The sequence below is a fragment of the Aethalodelphis obliquidens genome, unplaced genomic scaffold (assembly GCF_003676395.1).
Source record: "Aethalodelphis obliquidens isolate GAN/ISIS:26980383/991018 unplaced genomic scaffold, ASM367639v1 scaffold2, whole genome shotgun sequence".
NCBI lineage: Eukaryota > Metazoa > Chordata > Mammalia > Artiodactyla > Delphinidae > Aethalodelphis > Aethalodelphis obliquidens.
In genome coordinates, this window is record NW_020837946.1 from 33,874,298 (window position 1) to 33,891,186 (window position 16,889).

General features: G+C 38.5%; 1 protein-coding gene across 3 annotated transcripts in view; it reads left to right on the top strand.

Annotated features, from left to right (window-relative positions):
- The first annotated feature begins 1 nt into the window (after position 1).
- The window catches only part of TRAK2 (trafficking kinesin protein 2), a 60,141-nt gene continuing 43,253 nt past the window's right edge, over positions 2-16,889 (top strand). Inside the window, exons 1-2 of one of the 3 annotated variants that reach the window (XM_027124152.1) lie at positions 6-246; positions 13,139-13,279. The gene's annotated coding sequence lies outside the window, so the exon portion shown is untranslated. Of the gene's footprint in view, positions 247-13,138; positions 13,280-16,889 lie in introns of all 3 variants that reach the window. The other 2 variants (XM_027124142.1, XM_027124160.1) reach the window with 2 other exon arrangements.

Below are 16,889 nucleotides of genomic sequence, written 5' to 3' on the forward strand. Positions count from 1 at the left end.
GGCTGCTGGGAGAATGGGTTTCCTCCTCTCTTCCCCAAATGTGTGGGGGCTGTCATTGACCTGGAGTAGCTGCAAAACCGAAGTCGCCGAATGATGATGTTGTGAAATCGCCAGTCCGTTCCTGCCACGCCCGGGCGGTTACTGGCAGCGGCGGCCGCTTCTGCTGCTCCTCTCAGGCTGCTGCTGTTTTAGAGGCTTCTCCCTGTGCAAGCGCGTGCGAAGGACGGAGGACGCCGGACCAGTCCTGTGAGTAACCTTCCCGCGCACGACTCGAGCTTGCCCTTGCCATCCTCCCTTGAAGGCAAAGGAACCTCCCCACCCCGCGCTCCTCCCGGTCTTCGGAGGTCACGCGCGGACACCGGAGCCTGAGCTGGGTACCGGAGGACTGGGTCCTCGCCGGGTCCGTCCCCCCCCACCCCGCCCCACCGCGGTGGGAAGCGGGTGGTTTCCCAAGTGTAAGTGCGAAGTGTTGGGCGTTGGGCTCCGGCCTCGGGGTGCACCCCAGCTGCACCTCTCAGGATTGGCAGCATCCCATCCTCTGCCGGACAGCACCCACCTGGTGCCCCATCCTTGAGCGATAAGCGGCTTTAGTGTCTGGACGTTAAACCTTAAGCCTTGGTCGCCATCTGTGATGTGAGCGAGACGAGAGGGTATTGGAAAGAGCTCTTTCAGTGTTGAGTTGGGCTTTTCTTGCGGTTGATTTTGAGCCAGACACCGCACGTCTTTTAAAAGAAAGACGGTTGCCTTTAGTTTCAAGCGTAAATAATGGATATTGGCAGATGTCCTTTTAGAACCAGAGTAAAGATAGTCTCCTAAACACTTAAAAGATTTCTGGGTCATTATAATAGCGGTGAATTCAGTTACTTGACCACGAACCTTTTATTTAAACCTGCAGTTTCTGCGTCAGAAACTAACTTTTCACTGGAAATTCATCAAGCTAGAATGGACCATAGGAATAAAATGAAATGGACTCTTCCAGTTTAGTTTAGTTTAGTTTTGTTTTATCTATTTCAATGATTATTTTTTCCTGACCTTCAAATCTTTGCTGTAGAATTGGAAGCTACAGCATGTTAATAGCATGTTAATGGTGGTGCAGTGACACTTGCGAAGAAATTGTGAAGGACATTTGGTGGGGAGAAAGGGCAGGGATGAAGACACTTGATCATTTCAGCAGTTATTCCAGCTTTCTGTTTTTAAAATTAAGTAATGTTCAACAAGTCTCAGACATTCAGCAAACACATACTGTATGAAAGACAGTGTTTTATTATTTTGCAGATTTTTATTCGTATGGTGACAGGGGTCAGAAAGACAAAAATTTGAGTACTTTCAATCAGCCAGGCATCTCAGTTATGAGCTGTATGTACATTTGATCACTTAATCACTATAATAACCCTGTTGCATAATCTGAGGCTCAGCTTTGCTTATGTAACAAGTGGAGATTCATACCTAGATCTGCCTTACTTCAAAGTTACAGGTCAGGTACCTACTTCAGAAATTACTGACCTTAAAGTTTGGATGATTCAAAGGCATTTTCCAGCGTTATTTCCTAATACTGGTTCCTACTACATACCTTGGACATTTAGAATAAGTTATGAACCCTGCTTTAGTACTTTTGAACCAGTTATTCTCTCTGCTTGTAATTCCCGTCCTCCATAGAGCTGCTTATTAAGACCCTGAAAGCCCGTTACAAATCCACCTGTTTACTTAATGTAAGCCATGATAGGACTGGTCTTTCATCTCAAAGGTCTTTCCAGTTCAAAGGTTTAGTGGTTCTGAAATTGAAAATAGGAGCCAAGGAGTGTTATTCTCTACTGCAAATGGTTAACATCTGTAGTCGCAAAGACTAGAAAAACTTGTTTCTTAAGATTTTTTACTTCAATACCCAAAGTATGTTTAAACACTAATATAAGGAATGAGGCAGATGATATTATTTCATGTTTATTTTGATCTTTGTTTATATCATCCGTACCAGTTTTTGAACCTCTTTAGTTACTATCCTGTTTAGTGGTAAGAAATCTGAGGCATTGAAGTAATATTCACATTTAAAATAACTTCATAATTGAATGAACTAAATTATTCATGATTTCCAGTCATATTAGTTCAGATCTGCAGTGATCATATAATAGGAAACATTTGTATAGTACTTATAAGTGTTAGATACCCGTCTAAATATTTTGCCTATATTAACTTATCCTCACAGTAGCAGTGTGAGATGTTCTTAATAGATAAGCAACTGAAGCAGAGGATAAGTTAACATACCCAAGGTCATTCAGCTACCAAGTGGTGGAATTGGGTGTCAAACCCAGGCAATCCCAGAATCTGTACTCTAACATTTATTGAGCACCTACTATGTACCAACCCTACAACTGGATGCTTTTATTATAATTAAGTCATTTATCTTTATAACTGCCTTATGTAGAATGGAAGGTCAGCATTTAGTGACTTGTCGAAAGCCACAAGATAAGTAAATGGTATAGCCAGGATTTGAACTCACGCTTGCCTTTCTTCAAAGTCCATGTTCTTCTACTTTCCCTAAATAATCAAATCCTTAGTAAATACCTTCAGTGGAACAGACACTGTGCTAAGTGCTAGAGATTTAGTCTCTGCTTTTAAGGAATACAGTCTGAAGAAGGAAGAGACAACTGGGATAGTGTGTTAATGGGATAGCAGCATACAGAGAGCAGCATGCAGAAGTACTATGGGAACACAGAGACAGGGCAGTGAAATCTGCCTGGATGGGAAGGCTTGGGCCAGTCTTGGAAAAACAAATGGGAATTAGCCTGGCTAAAGAAAAGGAGAAGGGGTTGTTGTGGGCTGAATTGTGTTTCTCCAAAATTTGTAAGTTGAAGTCCTAGCCCCCATAACCTCAGAATGTGACTGTATTTGGAGATGGGGCCTTTAAAGAGGTAATTAAGTTAAAATGAGACCTTTAAGGTGTGTTATAATTCATTCTGACTGGTAACCTTATAAGAAGAGGAACTTTGGACACAAAAAGACACCAGGGACATGTGCATATAGGAAAAAAAAAACCACGTGAGGACACATTGAGAAGGCAGCCATCTGCAAGCCTCACGAGAAACCAGTGTTGCTGACATGTTGATCTTAGACTTCTAGCCTCCAGAACTGTGAAAAAATAAACTTCTGTTGTTTAAGCTACCCAGTCTGTGGTATTTTGTTATGGTGGCCCTAGCAAACTAATGGAGAGATGTTCTAGCAAAAGGAATGACATACAAAAAGCTTTTGAGATGTGGCCGGGTGATTAGGTTTTATGGTAAAAAGTGTTGAGAGATGAAACTGGAGACTAGGCAGGGTCCATATTTGGAGGAATTTGTATGAGACTCTAAGGATTTTAAACTTTATCCTAACGGGGATGGAATGGAGGGGGTTTGTAGCAGTGGGAAAACATTAGGTCTGCATTTTAGAAAGATACTCTTTGAGCCATGGGAGGATGGATTTAAGGGGGTAAGACTGGAGGCAAGAAGATCAATTAGGTGTCTTATTGTCACAGGAAGCTGAACTAAATATTTTCTCAGAAATTGAAATGTCAAACTACAACAGAACCATTGTTAACATAAGGAAGACTTTAAAGGACACAGCTAACCCTTAGGGAATACATAAGAAGATTTAGGAAGAATTTGTATATACCTATTTAGTACCTAGAGACTGGCTTCATTTTGCTTTCCATAGATAAATAAAGCTTTACTCACGTATCACAGAATATTCAGTATTTTTCCACTGTATTTAATAGATACTTTTATGATGCTTATACTGTTCTAAGCCAAGTCCTCTGACAACTTTATGAAATATCTACTCTTATTATCTCCATTTTATACATAAAGATATTGTAGCATACAGAGATTAAGTAACTTGCCCATGGTCACGTAGCTAATAAATGGCAGTATTAAGATTCAGATTCAAACAGTCTGTCTTCAGAGTCTGTGCTTTTAGCCATTATACTGTGCCGTTGCCATATATTATTTATCAAGATCTTCAAGTACCTATGAAAAGAGAAGGAAGGAATACAGAAATAAATTGGCTATGTTTACCATGGGGAGTATATAGTTTACCAGAGGAGATAAGGAACAATTGCAAGGTTTTTTGAAAAAAGTGTTTCAGAGAAAAATGGAGAGTATTGGGAGACAACACTTACTTTGAGTTGGGGCCTCTGAGAGAGCTTGGTGGGAAAAGTGGCATTGACCTGGGGTGTGAAGAATGTCTAGACTTTGGGTACGAAGAACAGAGAGAGGACATTAAAGACAACATAGCATGAACAAAGTCATTGGTTTGGGAATTTCCTGGTTTGTCTAGGGAACTAGTAAATATAGTCCTTTGTTTTGGCTGGAATATATTATGTGGTTGGAGAAGCCAGTTTGGGGGATGGTAGGTGGGGGGTAGCAAATGTCTGAGAAAGAGCACTCTTAGGGGAGTGAGGGAAAAGGAAAATTGTGAGGTTTTTAAGCCAAATGATTGAGGTGTATACTAGAAGTAATTATCTTTTAGGAGAGGATCAATAAAGTTCATCTAGTCCCAACTTAACACGTAAGTCCTATTTTACTGTCTCACAAATTCCACACATCCCTCTTACTGTTTCTATTCACCTAGTTTATGCCTTTATTAACAATAATTCAGGCATAACGTGGTAAAATTTCTTAATTATTTTTCTGTCTCTAATGTCTCCATTCCTGAAATTTGTCCTGTATTCTGACTCCAGATTTATTTTTCAAATGTCACTTTCCACTTAGAAACTTGTTCCCCCTCCTACACTGTTGGTGGGAATGTCAGCTGGTGCAGCCACTGTGGAAAACAGTATGGAGATTCCTCAGAAAACTAAAAATAGAATTACCATATCATCCAGCAATCCCACTCCTGGGTATATATCCGGACAAAACCATAATTCAAAAAGATACATGCACCCCTATGTTCATAACAGCACTATTCACAATAGCCAGGATATGGAACCCACCTAAATGTCCATTGACAGATGAATGGATAAAGAAGATGTGGTACATATATACAATGGAATATTACTCAGCCATAAAAAAGAATGAAATAATGCCATTTTTAGCAACATGGATGGAACTGGAGATTATCATACTAAGTGAAGTAAGTCAGAAAGAGAAAGACAAATACCATATGATCTCACTTATATGTGGAATTTAAATGATACAAATGAACCTACCTATTAAACAGAAGCAGAATCGGGGACATAGAGAACAGACTGGTGGTTGCCAAGGAGGAGGGAGGAGGGAGAGGGTTGGAGTGGGAGTTTGGGGTTAGCAGATGCAAACTGGTATATACAGAATGGGTAAACAACAAGGTCCTACTGAATAGAACAGGGAACTATATTCATTATTCTGTGTTAAACCATAATGGAAAAGAATATGAAAAAGAAGGTACATATATGTATAATTGAGTCACTTTGCTGTACAGCAGTAATTAACACAACATTGTAATTGAACTATACTTCAATAAAAAATAGATTAAAAAAAAAAAGACTTAGAACCCAATTGTGACCAACTGACCAAACAATATTGTTTCATGGTAGGAAAAAAAAAAAGTTTTAATCGACAAAAAAAAAAAAAAGAGGGGCTTCTCTGGTGGCACAGTGGTTAAGAATCTGCCTGCCAATGCAGGGGACACAGATTCAAGCCCTAGTATGGGAAGATCCCACATACCACGGAGCAGCTAAGCCCGGGCGCCACAGCTACTGAGCCTGCACTCTGGAGCTCACGTGCCTCAACTACTGAAGCCCACACACCTAGAGCCTGTGCTCCACAACAAGAGAAGCCACCACAATTAGAAGCCCATGCACTGCAATGAAGAGTAGCCCCTGCTCGCTGCAACTAGAGAAAGCCCGCATGCAGTAACGAAGACCCAACTCAGCCAAAAATAAAATAAATAAATAAATTTATTAAAAAAAGAAAACAAAGAAAGGAAGGAACTTGTACCCTGTGTAATCAAGTTCAGACTTCCTGATCCTTTTTTTCTTCTTTTTTAATAGATCTTTATTGGTGTATAATTGCTTCACAAAACTGTGTTAGTTTCTGTTGCACAACAAAGCGAATCAGCCATAAACATACACATGTCCCCATATCCCCTCCCTCTTGAGCCTCCCTCCCTTCCTCCCTACCCCACCCCTCTAGGTCATCGCAAAGCACCAAGCCAATCACCCTGTGCTATGCTGCTGTTTCCCACCAGCCAACTATTTTACATTCGGTAGCGTATATATGTACACGTCGATGCTACTCTCACTTCACCTCGGCTTCGCCCTCCCACCCCATGTCCTCAAGTCCATTTTCTATGTCTACTTCTTTATTCCTGCCCTGCAACTAGATTCATCAATACCTTTTTTTTTTTAAGATTCCATATATATGCGTTAGCATACAGTATTTGTTTTTCTCTTTCTGACCTACTTCACTCTGTATGACAGACTCTAGGTCCAGCCACCTCACTACAAATAACTCAATTTCGTTTCTTTTTATGGCTAAGTAATATTCCATTGTATATATGTGCTACATCTTTATCCATTCATTTGTCAGTGGACATTTAGGTTGGTTCCATGTCCTAGCTATTGTAAATAGTGCTGCAATGAACATTGTGGTGCATGTCTCTTTCTGAATTATGATTTTCTCAGGGTACGTGCCCAGTAGTGGGATTGCTGGGTCATATGGTAGTTCTATTTTTAGTTTTTTAAGGAACCTCCATGCTGTTTTCCATAGTGGTTGTATCAATATACATTCCTACCAGCAGTGCAGGAGGGTTCCCTTTTCACCACACCCTTTCCAGCATTTATTGTTTCTAGATTTTTTGATAATAGCCATTCTGACTGGTGTGAGGTGATACCTCATTGTAGTTTTGATTTGCATTTCTCTAGTGATTAATGATGTTGAGCATCTTTTCATGTGCCTCTTGGCCATCTGTATGTCTTCCTTGGTGAAATGTCTATTTACGTCTTTTGCCCATGTTTTAACTGGATTGTTTGTTTTTTTGATATTGAGCTCCATGAGCTGTTTGTATATTTTGGAGGTTAATCCTTTGTCTGTTGTTTCATTTGCAAATACTTTCTCCCATTCTGAGGGTTGTCTTTTTGTCTTGTTTATGGTTTCCTTTGCTGTGCAAATGCTTTTAAGTTTCATTAAGTCCCATTTGTTTATTTTTGTTTTTATTTCCATTACTCTAGGAGGTGGGTCAAAAAAGATCTTGCTGTGGTTTATGTCCAAGAGTGTTTTTCCTATATTTTCCTCTAAGAGTTTTATAGTGTGTGTGGTCTTACATTTAAGTCTTTAATTCATTTGGATTTTATTTTTGTGTATGGTGTTAGATAATGTTCTAATTTCATTCTTTTACCTGTAGCTGTCCAGTTTTCCCAGCATCACTTATTGAAGAGGCTGTCTTTTCTCCATTGTATGTTCTTGCCTCCTTGATTGTAAATTAGGTGCCCATATGTGCGTGTGTTTATCTCTGGGAATTCTATCCTGTACCATTGATCTATATTTCTGTTTTTGTGCCAGTACCATACTGTCTTGATTACTGTAGCTTTGTGGTATAGTTTGAAGTCAGAGCGCCTGATTCCTCCAACTCTGTTTTTCTTTCTCAGCGTTGCTTTGGCTATTCGGGCAGACTTCCTAATCTTAACTAGCCAAATTTAAAGCTCCAGTATCTTCCCCATAATCATTCCCACTTAAGTTTGTCTGTACACTGCTGCCAAATTGGCTCTGCCTGCTGTTTGCTTTGGGGCCTCTTTTTCTTTCTATGTCCTTTACCTACTGGATACCCCCATTCTCACTACTGAAATCTTTCCATCCTTGAGGAGCCCTGTATTAAATCTTACTCCTGTGTGAAGCCAGGCTACTTCAGCTAGAAAAGAACTCTCCCCCCACTGACTACCTATACAACAGTTCTGTTCTAATACTCATTAGTTACTTATTTCTTATCTGGTGGTATTCTCTTAAATTCTTACAGTTCTTTGATCATTAGATCTTAGATCTAATCTAGATCATGGAGATCATTGGAACTTTCCCCATCAGATTTTAGATTTCTTAGATATTCATCTTCCCTTAAGACAGAGACTGTTGTATATTACTTTTTATCCCTTTCCAGTACTTTTAGTTTAATTCAAGAGGCATTTATTGAAAGCTGTCCTGTAAGCAGCTAGTTGACCGGTTGTTAATTGAAATCATTTATTGAAATTTCTTTTGCGGGGGTGTGGTGGGATGAACTGGGAGATTGGGATTGACATATATACACTAATATGTATAAAATAGGTAACTCATAAGAACATGCTGTATAAAAAAATTAATTTAATTAAAAAAAAGTAATTTCTTTTATAACTGACTTCTTAATATGTAATGCTCTCACTTTATTGCTAGCTTTACTACTGACTCATGTAACCTTGGGACGTTCTGATTAACTGCACCCTGTATTATGGTTTATTCATGCTAGAAAATGAGCACACAAAGTCTACCTGTGGTATAGAAGTGGAACTAATTCATGTTGTAAAGATCATTGAGATCTTTGAAGCTTATCCATATATCTCTGTCATTTTGCCAAACTGTGAGTTCTTTCTTTTTAGAAAGGTTTCTGACAAGTCATGAAGAAGGAAGGAATAGTTCAAATAAAATAGGGTCTAATTTAAGAGTGTCTATGACTATGTTGTTTAACAATGGAGTTGATAGTTATACATGTTAATGGTGAAAGAATTCACCCACCAGTTCAGTTAATAGTTCATTTCAACAACAAATATTTATTGAGTTGCTTGAGCTCCTGCCATTGTATTTCCATTCTGATCAGCAAGGAGGTGGAAAGGGAGAAGATACCACTTTCCCCCTTCCTGTCTGGAAGAGGACTTCCAGGAAGTAAATTGTAATATATGTTGGGAAAGAAACATTAGATGCTAAGTTAGAAAATAAAGGTGGTAGGGGAGGCTACTTCAGACCAGGTGGACTGGTAACGTCTCCCAGAGGGTGACTTTTCAGCTGAGACCTGAGGGGTGAGAAGTAGTTCCATATAAAGAACAAGAGGGGAGAGTATTCTGGGTACAGTGAACAGTTGCAAAGGCCCAGGATAGGAGAGAGTATGATGAGGAAGCGGAAAGAAATGACAGGAGGCCTGTGACTGAGTATGAGCAAAGAGGAGAGTGGTGCAAGATGAGGGAGGAGAAGTAGTCAGGGGCCAGACGGGGCTGAACCTTGGAGACTGATTAGAAGTGTGGATTTTATTCTGTATATTATGAACACCTTGAATTTTTTTAAAAGGAGTTTAGTTTTAAAAACTTTATTCTTGTTGCCTTATGGAGAATAGAGAGGAGATTAAGCATGGAGTCTGTTAGGTTTTTCATATTCTAAGAAATGATGATGGCTTGAATTAGGATGGTAGAAGAGGGGATGAAGAGAAGTGGGTGTGTTTGAGATATATTGGTATTAGACTATGCAGGATTTGATAATGGATTGAATGTGGCAAGGTGAGAGAAAGGAGGTATCTGCTGTTCAGTGGATCAGTTCAAGGGATCATAATCAGTCTGTGAGAGATTTGAGTGGAACTCAGGAAGAAGTCTGGTCTGAAGAGCCTGATTGGGAGTTATTAACACGAAAGAAGTGGTTAATCTGTGGTCGTGAATGGTTTGAACAAAGGTACATTAAAAACAAGTACATGGTCACAACTGGAACTCTGGCATCAACAACATTTAAGGATCAAGGGGAGGGAGCTGGGTGATCCAAAGGAGGGATTTGAGAAAGAGCATTCATTGTAAGATGTAGGCTCCAGGAGGCCACAGGAGGAAAGTTGAAGTAAGGAATGGTCAGTAATATTGAACCAGAGATGACCTAAGATAACAACTAAGAAGGTATGATTGGATTGGTTAGCAGGGACTGTTGGTCACTGAAGGGAAAGTGGTTTCAGGAAAAATCAGATCGCAGTGAGGTTGAAGGATGAATGAGAGGTGAGGAGAAGGGCATGAGAGTCATACTCTGTGAGGAAGCTTGGCTGAGGAAAGCAGCTAGAGGGGAACCCAGAGTCTTGGGGAAGGGAGATTTTTAAACTTTTATTTTATCTGTTTTTAATAAAATAGAAGACTTTGGACATGATAATAGGCCAAGGAAGAGGGTGAAGCTAGTGGAGTATAGGGATAACCAGTAGAGCAAAGTTGCGAGAAGGCAGGAGTAGAGACTTACAAATAACATACATTTCATTATTTTTTAACTGGATGGACATATACACATGGTAGGAAAATTGGAAGGAAATGATGAAAAATAAGTTTCTTTTCCCCTTCTGTCTTCCAGCCACGCAGTTCCTCTTCTTAGAGGATTGCTAATTTCCACTGCCGTTAATAAGTGTATGACTGAGATTATGTTTGTACTTAATTCTCAGAGTTTGGAGAGAAATCTAGCTATAGATTATGTGGGTTTATTGGTGGGAGGAATGAGAGAAAGAGAGATGGAGGACAGATAGGGGTTCAGAGAAGAGTGAGAAAGGTGTGGTATGGAATTGTCTCAGAAAAGAAGGCCATTGAAGAGGATGATGGAGGGCATGTCTATGGGGTGATGCCCATGGGTGAAGAATTTTCAGCAGCCCCTCTCCACATGGTTTTGTGACCTTTTCAGGAGAACTTAACTACTTTATATTTAAAATCTGTGTCAACTTAGAAAATGGCTTTCTCAAAAATTCATCACTTGTGTAAAGTAAGTACATGTTTGGGGTCCAAGTGCCAGAACTCTGCTTTCAGCTCTTAATTGCTTTCAGTCATAGGCATGTTGCATGGTGCTTTGGGGTTATTCAGACCAGTGGTATAAATCAAAACAAAGGGAAGCTTGTTAGTTAAGAGAGAGCACTCTCTGTCTGAAGGCAGAAAGGAAGAGGAGACTGGAAACCAACTACAATGTCTCTGAGGTGGCACTACTATTCCTAAAGCCTTTAACAACCTAAAAAAAAATTTTCTTTTCAACCATTCTCTTTTTAGCTAGTACTAGGCTAAATGGCTGAGTGTGACTTTGTTTTATGTTTAGTCACAAAATTGAAAGATTACAAATGAGACATATTATTGATTGTGAGTTTCTTAAAGAAGATATTTGGTCATTTCTTATTTGATATGGGGCTTATTTTAAATGTATTCATAAACAGCTGCAAATGCTCTTTGTGGAAAACATGATAAAACTAAGCAGTGAGCCAAAGGTTCAGGTTTAGCTTTCTGACAAAACTGACAACTCATTCTCTTTAGTTATTACAAGAAAAGTGGGTACTGTGTCACAGCTATAACAATGATATATCACCCTTTTATCAACAAACTCTTATACAGAGTTTTCCATAAAGCAAATACAGTGCTTTCTTTCAAATATTCAATCTTAGCTTGATTTTGTTCTTCAAGGCAATTCATTTAGTTGATGCTGGACTGAAGTGTATTAATAATCAATTTTGTTCATTCAGTTACTTCTGTAATTCAGTGTGTTGACATTTTTAATCATTAAGCTTATAGTTGGGCATGTATTGCGAGCCTACTGTATGTCAGTTGCTTTAAGGTTTGGGGCATACAAAAATAAGATAGCTTCTTTCAAGGAGCTCATAGTGTAGTGAGGAAAAAATTGAGCATACAGTCTTCTGGGAGCATTCAAGTAGGGGAGTCAGTAAATACTGATTAAGGAGCAAAGTCACAATAAAAAATTTTAAGATTTCCTAAACCATTTTCTCCGTGTTTCCACTGTATTTCTCTATAGTGATTAACAGTAAAATTCTCACGAAAGAGACGAGGACCTATACTTTTCTTAGGAGACAGTAAAGAAAGGACAGAGCATATTCATAGCCAGCCTAGAGAAAAGAACACCAGATGAGAAAGGCACTTGGTAACAGTGCCAAAGGAAGAGAAGCAAGCCAGCTGAATCCCTAGTGCTGAAGGGATGAAAGAAAAGGTACTTGAGGAACTAGCCAAGGGTCAAAAAACAGGTCCTAGGGTTCGGTCTCAAGCAGACAACTTCTGGGTTCTCTGATAATCTGGTTTCTCAGCCAACAGCAGGTTAGAAAAGGGAGAGGCACACTGGCAACAAAAGTTGATAGCCTCACAGTGAGGGAGAAAAGAAAATTAGAAGTGGACTTAAGTCTCCAAAAAATTAGTAATTTGAGATCATTTAGTGTAGGGAGAAAGAACTCTTTAAAAGCTTATAATCCTGGAGCATATCGCCATAGTCACCATAATACAGTAATTGCTAGTCATAGTTATGCTCCTGAGTCATCAACTTCTTTTTATTCTATTCTATCTAAGGACTTTTTCCCCCTTCCCATTGCAGTCTGTTGGACCTTTCTCATTACCATGTCTTAACTTTAAGGAGAAAACATCTTACTATCAATGTTTCTAAAATAAAATGGGTATGGGGTGGGAGGATTGGGTACAAGTCTCCCCTGCTATCAGAAAGTAGAGCGTTCCTATGAAACCTTTTGGAAAGCCGGTATAAAGCGAAGTAATTACCTTAGGACACATCTTACTAACAGCTGCACAAAATAAGTCAGGATAAAGCGCAGATGGTCACAGACACGGTTCAAGGCTATAGAGGCTTGATGCTGAGATGCTGAGTGTAGTTCCCTGGGAAGGAGCTTGGTGGTGCCCCTCTCACTGCTCAGGGTGACCACTGCCTCTATAACACTTCTCTGCAAAACAAATGTCTTTTTTTCATTTTTTTAGTTAGAGAAAACAGGTACTAATGTAGGTCTTTCATAAAAGCAAAGTGGCATAAAGTCAACTTTCAAAAAGCGGGGGATACAAGTATTAAACGTTTTCTGGTTTTTTGCCACACTGTTGTCAAACCCGTTTCCAGGGGATGTTTTCAACTTCAATGTAACTGATGGGCTTAACTGATATAGCCCTGCTTGTATGCTCACATTTCTTACTGAAACCCATGGGAGGCCTATGCAGATCTTTGTAAATTGGGTTAAGAAAGCCTTCAGTTTTCAGATGCTCTAACTGTCTTCTGTTTCTCATGTGGCTCCATTTTCTCCCTACTGCAGATTGCAAGGGTGTAACTTGACTACAGATTGATTCATTCATTTAACAGATGTTTATTGAATGCCTGGCATTTGCAAGGTATTGAGATATAGGTGGACTTAATTTTTTGGAATAAGGATTTATTTTGATCTGTAGTCCACTTATTATTTTTAGCAGCTCAGAACAAGTAACAGATTGATTGATTCCTGAATTTCATTGGCAAACCAAAATCATCCACTACATGTCAATTCTCCCTCAAAAGATAACCTTATCTTGAAGTCCTGGAGTTGACTGTGACAACTGATTCGGAAAACAGTGAGTTTTGTGTCTAAACCATAATATAATTTGAATGTCTCTTGCCTAGTAGAATTATATTACTAACATGGTTATATGTCTTAGATATGCAGAATTCTAGAATCATTCGAGAATTATATATGTTTATAAATGTGTTTATAATAAATATTCTATCCTGACCATCACTCACCCCCATTTTAAGTTGCACCCTGTTCCTGGTCAGATAAGATTGCATATCCTGGTGCCACTGGTTACTTCATTGATCTGAAGAGCTATCTTGCCTACAGTTTTTCTTTTGGCAGCTTTTGGAAACTTTTACTTCTAAAGGCTTTAAGTATTTTAATTTTAAAATAACTGAAGGCTTTAGGATCACCTTAAGCCACCAAAAGCAAGTTTATGTTTGATTGTTAGAGGAGACAGAAATGAGGACACAAAAGAATCTAAAAAAGAGAGGCTATATGTATGTGTATAACAGATTCACTTTGCTGTACACCTGAAACTAACACAACATTGTAAATCAACTATACTCCAATAAAAATTTTTTAAAAAAATGAGGACGTGGATTTTGAACTTCTTCTTGAATTTCTGTTTTTAAAATTTGAATTTACCTTACTGCTCTGTGAAAGTGCTGTTTCAGGGCATCTTCTTGGCTATTTGATTTGAAGCTAAGTCTGGAAGAGCAGATTATACAGAAGTATTCTTAAGTCTGCCAGCATGATTATATCTGTTTGGTTTATTTCTTAACCTTCTGTGAAGTGTTTGTAGGTTTTCAGGTGATGGTGTCTTTTGATTTACTCTACTACCTAAATTTTACCAGTTAACGTTGAAAGAAAATGCTTTCTGATTTGTTGTGGAAGGATTTATTTGGTTCTAGAAGTATAGTACATGTTTTAGTACCCACATAATCTATTATGTAAAATGCCTCTGCTCGAGATGTTTCCCCCCATTTTTGGTTAAGAGAATAGGAAATCCACAAACTTTATAATGCCATTTCCTCTGCATTATCCATTTTTGAAGACCTATAATTGTTTTTTTTTCTTTTTTTAATCATTACTTTAGTCAAAAGGACATAATTTTCTATGTTTAAAAAAAGATTTAAAATATAGCTATGATGACTTTATTAATATCCTGGAATATAAATTCCTGATAGCAACCACTCTTGTGAATATTTTAACATGTCTATACCTAAATGTCATCTGAGTATCCAGACAGACCCTTTAAGAACTAAACAGTTGGCTTGAACCTTCAGTTTCATGTTATGGAGAAGCCAAAAGCCCTCCCTAAGACTTCTGCAAATTCCTAGTGTTCTGTGGCCTCTGAGTTACTGCCATCTGGATGGGATTTCTTCCCCTTGCCTTCTATCTCCCTCTCCAGAGGGGAAAAAACAAACAATTGTTTCCCTAGTCTTATGCAGAGCATCTTTGCCTTCCTTTGATGCTGCAAGGCCTTACCTTCTACCCTAAGTGCCTTTTCCATGTATTTTCCTGAACAAAAAGCATTTCTTTCCTAAGAGGAGCTCCACTGTTGATGTTAAAATGATGAAATGTGTGCCTTGTTAGGTTTAATTTGATAATAATAACCCTTAAAGTAACTTATTTTCTCCATTTACCAAACTTTCAAAAATTTCAGTAATTCACACTAAACGCAGTCTCCATTCTTTAAAGAAGTTATAAGAAAACCCTATGCTGAAAAAGCTTTTGCAGTGTTAGAATTGATTATACTATATAACATTATGTAGCTCTTTTGCCAGGTGGTTCAGAGAAGATAGTGCCCTCTTAAAAGGATACAGAATTTCAGATAGAGTTCAAGTATGGAGTTGATCTTTCTCTTAGAGAACTAAACCAAGACTATTTTGTGAATGTGTGCAAGAAGACTACCCTTTTGAGGTTTGCATTTAGTAATTTTGAGCTACTTTCTATCCGATTTTCTTTGACTAAACTACATATGACGTCACTAAATTATTTTTGACTGCCAAATAATAATTTGCCATGGATTTCACATTTCTAAGCCAATCATAATCTTTTACAGAAACAAGTTTGAAAAAAATGGGTTATGGGAAAAAGGGATAAAACTAGAGATGTATAACTAGTAGCCTATGCTGGTTTTAGGATTTTTATATATCTACTATCTTTTTTTTTTTTTTTTTTTTGCGGTACGCGGGCCTCTCACTGTTGTGGCCTCTCCCGTTGCGGAGCACAGGCTCTGGACGCGCAGGCTCAGCGGCCATGGCTCACAGGCCCAGCCACTCCGCGGCATGTGGGATCTTCCCAGACTGGGGCATGAACCCGTGTCCCCTGCATTGGCAGGCGGACTCTCAACCAGTGCGCCACCAGGGAAGCCCTCTACTATCTTTTTTGATACTCACTGTCACTGGGAAATCATGCAAAAGTTGGAATTCCTATCTAGAAGTAGAATTTTGAAAATATGATGTTGATACTATTATACTTATTCAGTTACTTGTTGCATTTTCTTTAAGAGTTTTGTGTCATTGTTTTCTTCTGTGGTGCAAAAATACTGTGATTTAAGGTATAGACCAGAGGTCAGCAAACTATAGCCAGTGGGCCAAATCTAGCCAGTTCTATAAGCTAAGAATGATTTTTCCATTTTTAAAGGGTTAAAAACAATAACAACAACAAAGATAATAGATGACTGAAGGCTTACATACTACCCAGCTTTTTACAAAAAAGTTTAGATTCTTGAGTTTTAAGTGGATGAGCAATTGTTAGAAAGTCACTGATGGAAAAAATTGGTGGTTATATAATTGTATATTCTGAATACTGTGTAATTCATTACTAAGTGAGTTACATTAAAAAGATGGCGTAGATTGACAATATGTTGGCATGGAAAGATAAATGCGTAGGCTACTAAGCGCATATCAACAGTCTATCTCCCAGTGAATGATGGTAAAATATTACAAGGAGCTTTTATTTGATTGCCCATATTTATCTACTGCCTGAATTTTTTTGAATGAACATATGACTTTATTTATAATGAAAGACAAAGGTGCACACACGCATATGTGTGTGTTGTGTTTGTGTGTTTTAAAGAAAAAGAGAGAAACCGAATGGAAATTTCAGTGTCACTTGTGGCTGATTTTCATCAGATGATAAATAGGTTTGTTTAAGGAATGTAACTTATTATGTACCACTTTTAAACTCTTGTCATCTTTGAACTTTAAACATTTTTCCCTTCAAAACTTTTACCAGATAACCAAACACCTGAAGATGTCAACATTGAGGCTTAATCTCACTTGTATTTTTTTTTAACCATTTCTTTAGTTGAAATCTAATTACACTGCTTTAGAGCAGCTAGGTAGTAATATAAAAGCAACATGGCCTTTTAAGAAATTGTCAGGAACTGTGCCCCACATAGTTTACATTGCAGAGATTGCTAGTTCTGCATACACTGTCTCCAGAAAATGTTTTCACCTCCAGGCACATTAAGGATTGAAGAGTTGCAATAATGATTATACGATAAGTAGCCTGCCAAAAGAACAGTAGGACTTCATAGATTTTTTTAAAATTTCCCTTTTATCCCCATACCTTGCTCCAAATTCCCCTACTCTCCTCCCCGCAAGGCAAGCATTTTAATGTATTCATAATACAGAAAAAATGTAATTTATGTAAATTGC